The following is a 5272-nucleotide window of genomic DNA, read 5'->3' as shown; positions in this document are numbered from 1 at the left end:
GGTCTCTATAGAGCCATCCCGCCAAGTCTTCATCAATAGTTTCTTGTTCATGTGATCTGCTTGGGATGAATCCATCAAGTGTAGTAGTTTTGGCTGCAACAAGTGGCTTGAGTGATATTTAGGGTTTGCCATGAGTCCTAGGTGAGAGGGGTAGTTGGACAATGCAGAAAAGCTGACTAATATTATACTCTTTGGGGCCTTCATCCTTTACTTTCATTTTCAGCTTTTCTTGTTTGGGTGTAGGGATCGATGGACTGGTGAGATTTGTTGGGTGGATGTAAGATGATAAGGTGGTGGCTTCTCTATTGCTAGGGACTGTGATATCAAGTTGATGCCTTATATTGTTGCAAAAGGCTCGAATGGGTTGGCATCACCGAGGATAGTAATCTCTACTCTGTTATGTGGAAACTTGATGTGTTGATGGTAAGTGGATGGTACTACTTGCATGGAATGAATCCATGGTCTACCTAATAGGATATTGTATGGAAGAGGGAGGTCTAGGACCTAACAAACCACATTCTTAACCATAGGTCCTACCCTGACAGGTAGATTAACACACCCTTTAGAGCAGCATTTTGCATCATCATAGGCCTTGATTGTGATCCACTTTCTGGCATCTACTACATCTTATGTGTATCCCAATGTTGTGGTTAATCGTAAGGTACAGATATTAAGGCCAACTCCATTGTGAATCAAGACTCGCTTGACTTTGCGTTTATGTATGAATCCCTCAATGTGGAGAGGGGCGTTATGCGGTTGTTGAAAGGATGTGTCATCATTATCTACAAAAGTGAGACATGGTGATGATTTGAGACTACCAACCATGGCTTGAAATTGATTTGTATTAAGGTCAACTGGAATTGACGCTTCTTGGAGAGCTTGGTCTAAGATGGTTTTATGTGAGGGTGATAAGCGTAAAAGCTCTAGTATGGAGATAAGTGTTGGTGTCTTATCTAATTGGTCCACAAGGTTATAATGTTCAGGCACATATGCCGCTCTTGATGGTTATCCTTGTACAGTGATCTTGCTACGAGGAGTAACAACGTTGCATGTGGGATCTTGACCTTTGATTGTAATGGTTGTAATTTGTTCATTGGCATCATAAAGGTTGTTGACAGTATAAGTATATGGTGCACAGGTATAGTTTGTTGTGTTATCTTGATTCTTACCTTGATGGGAGGGACCTCCTTTCTCATATGATGGGAGTGGGTTTTTGAAAATGGTATGATTAGAATTGGAAGTTTTTACATTGTCACCATCCACTTTTATGTCGCCTCGATCAACAAGGTCTTGAAAAATATCTTTTAACCAATGGCAGTTGTTCGTTTTGTGTCCTTTTCCTTTATGAAATTCACAATAGTCATTATCTATCCACCATAAAGGTTTGATCTATGGTTCATAGTTTGATGTTTTAGGCAATGTGATAAGATCAGAAGAGACGAGTTGTCATAAGATCTTGTCAAGAGATTATCCCAAGGGTGTATATGTGCGGGTGGGTTTGTAGGTAGGGTACCTATTTTTGGGTTCTCTTGCTATGTGTTTGGAGTTTGATTTCCTTGATTGTTTGGGGGATTACCTTGATTGCTAGTGGGTTTGTTGTGATTATCTGCTTGCCCTACAATTTTGACTAGGGGCTGGGCGATTTTGACAGTTCGTGTGTCCACAACACCATCATTGTCAATGTTTTTGTTCTTGGCCCAAAAATTTGATTTTAAGCCCTTGGGCTATTACATCTTTGAAAGTGTCTAAACATTTGATGTCTAAGTAGAATTCCATTTCCTCATTTAAGTTTGAAATGAAAATTTCAACTAATTGTTCTTCGAGAATGGGGAAGGAGCTCACCATTCTTTTGTTTTGTATTATAGAGATCAGCCATGGAGACATCCCGTTCTATGTTATGCGCATGATGAGTGATAAATTTTTGTACTAGGTCCTCAAAGGTCCTGATCCCGTCGGGTAGGCGTGAGAACCATTGCATGGCTGAACCTCCCAAACTTTGGGGGAAAAGGCACATTAAATATGTGTCCTCATATGCAACCTCTAAGTAGGTGGAGTAAAATTATCGCACATGATCTCTAGGGTCTCCCTTTCCTCTGTATTTATCAAACTTTGGGGTTTCGAAGTTGCATGGGAAAGGAGGCATGTATATGCTTCTATCAAATATCTTCGAGAGCATATTGCTTTTGTGACCTTCCTGAGTGTACTTGTTGGGCGAGGTCTTGCATCTATTGTCTCAACATATCCATTTTAGTAGGAGGGGGTGGGATGTTTTCGTGTTGATAGCGATCATCATAGTTGTGGGTATTCCTTTCCCTCCTGTCATCTTGATTTTTTTCTTGTCGATGGCTATGTTGGGCTTGTTCTAGTATATCCTTCAGTTGTGATACGTCAAACTCTATGGGAATTTTGGCTCCTTCTTGAGCAAGTTTAAGAAAATGGGCGTCAACATTTCCCCTGAGAATTTCCTCAAAAAGTATTAAATCTAGCATTATGAGTTGCTTCTTCTATTTGTGCTTGTGTAGGGGTGTCTGGGCCTTCTCTTCTAGAAAATGGGTTAATGACCTCTTCCTCTTCTTCCCATATTTCATTTTGAGTTTGTCTCTGACTCTGAGACCTAGTCCTAGCCATGTTGTGAAGTACGCAGTTGTGGGTGAAAAAGTGTGTGTTTGATCTTCTTTGATAGTTCTAACATTGTATGGTGATGAAGATGAGTTGAAATGTGTATGGATGATTAATCTCCTTTTACCAAAGGTTGGACATCAACAAAGTTATTTTTGAGATTTCTTATTTGTTTTCAAATACTTGTGAGATGAGGTATCGCGAGGTTTTGTATTGTACAAGGCACAAGCTCCCTAGCTATGAGAGGATGCACTCAAAAGCTAGAGTTTACCTATCTAAGATGTTTAGTAATTCCTCTGAGGATGATTGATCCTAGATGTAGAAACACACTAGAAATTTTTTGGTTGTTTTATGTTTTAGCAATATTTGAAAGAACTAAGGACAAAACCTTGTTTTAAGAGTTGAATGAAATTTTGATGTTATGGAATGAGTGCAAACCTTGGAATTTATGAGGTGGCTATGAATTTTGATGATTGATGGTGGAATGATGAAGATGAAAAATGGAGGTTTAAAATGACTTATGAAAGATGTGTGAGTATGATTTGAAAATGTAATATGGTATGGAAAAAATGGAGAAGGATGAAAGATATGTGAATGAGAAGTATGGTTTGGAAATGATGCGTGAATAGGGAAAAAAATGATTTGAAAATGAAGAGTGAAGATGTGGAATATAGTAGAATTTTGGAAATGTTTTGAGTTTGATTTATGGAATATGTTTGATTTTGGAAATGATTTGGAATATGTGTGAATTTGAAGTTGAAATATGGGGGAAAAAAAATGAAGTGAGTTTTGAAAAATGTGTGATGTGGAAAATGATTATAAAGATGTGTGGATTTTGATAAAGATATGAAAGATGTGTGAATTTTAGAGATGTGAATTGGAAATAAGAATTAATGTTTTGGAAATGTGTGAAAGATGAAACATATGAACTTTGGAAATGATTTGTAATTGATGGGTGAAGATGAAATATAGTAGAATTTATGAAAGATGGAAGATTAGAAAATGTTTTAAGAAGATGAAATATGGGAGGTGTAACCTTGGAATCTCTAATAGGTGATTGTGGGTTGTGGAATGTATGATGGATGAATGAGTTGACCATGATTGTGATGGTATGACAAAGCTCTTCTTTGAAAGAAAGCTTGGGATGCAAGTGGTTCTAATTCAAAGTTTTCGATGAAACCATGGCTAAAAACGTGATATCGATGGATGAAGGTATGGTATTTTAGCAACAATTTACAATTTTTGTACAAGAAACTTCTTCTCTTTTGGATGTTCTTTGTATTTTGCTTCGTTTTGGTTTTTTGATAAATTGACTTCTTGGCGTATTTGAGAGATTTTCAAACACAAAGCATTGATGGCTTTTTCAATAATTTTGCTTTTGGGATGTAACGTGTTTCAAATGGTAGATGATTTATTTGACAAGAAGACACAGCAAGTACACAAGCACATAGAAACATTTCTTCTCTTTTGATGTATGTTTAGGATCTTTTCAAATCCTCTCAAGGATGTTTTTCAAATCCTCTTTTGTTTTCACGGGTTTTGAACAAACAAAAGACAAATCAGATAGACTCTACTATTGTCAAAAATGTCAATCCTAATATCAATATCCCACACTTGATACTCCGTCAGCTCAAACAGCCATGTCACACCCTAAGGTGTGCCCGTTTTTTTGCCTTTGTCCAAATTTGAACCAAAGAGAATTGCTCCTCAATTGGATCATTTTCTCGGGAGATATATGGTGAGTGTCTTGGGGGGGGATTCTTCCCCACCCTTGCACTATGATATTACAAATGTTTGGCTAACTAACTCGGTGAGGTTTCTGATAACTCAATGATGAACGGATAGTACCAAACCGGTACTAAGAGGGCGGGGGGGAGGGGGGGTGAATTAGTACAGACAAAAACACAATCCTAAACCAGTTTGTCAGCAGACACTCTGCTTTGGTAGATAAATAGTAACACTAGTCTTAAACAGGGTACAACCGGCAAAACCCAGAATAACTGAGACAAGCATAAACCGATTGACACTTATCTTTTCATACAATCTAATACTTCATTTCCATTTCACCCTAGTGCATGAACAGGTAATCTATCATCAAAGATATATAAACAGCTAGATTAACATGATTTACCTTTAGACACAAATCACTTAAACCATCACATGAATAACACCACACATGGCACACAATTTTTTCACGTGGAAACCCAACTGGGAAAAACCACGGTAGGGATGAATACCCACAAGCTATTTTTTGAACTCTTTAGAAGTCCGCTCTGTTAGGAGCCTTGTCTGGTTAAAGACTGATACAATAGGTTCTGTTAGGAACCGATCTTGTTAGGGATCACCCAGTTAAGGGATGGCTAGAATACCCGGTTAAGGGTTAAACCTTATTAGAGGATTTCAAGAACTCAATGATTTTGAGTCACCCTATTAAAGGATTTATAGTAAGCCGGTTAAAGCTACCCTGTTAAGGGATTTCCCAACTGTTGAAGTGGTTAGAGATCAACAAGTATTACAATGATCTAGTAACAGCACTCAATGCCAATGCAGATCCGCTTTCATCAACTGCCACAAAACAGTTTCTCCGGTTTCTCCTTTGAATTTCTTGAACCTTTCTGATTTGTCCTTGTTGTCACCATTAGGATAGTTTACA

The sequence above is a fragment of the Cryptomeria japonica genome, chromosome 11, assembly GCF_030272615.1.
Source record: "Cryptomeria japonica chromosome 11, Sugi_1.0, whole genome shotgun sequence".
Classification (NCBI taxonomy): Eukaryota; Viridiplantae; Streptophyta; class Pinopsida; order Cupressales; family Cupressaceae; genus Cryptomeria; species Cryptomeria japonica.
This window is presented reverse-complemented; position numbering follows the sequence as displayed.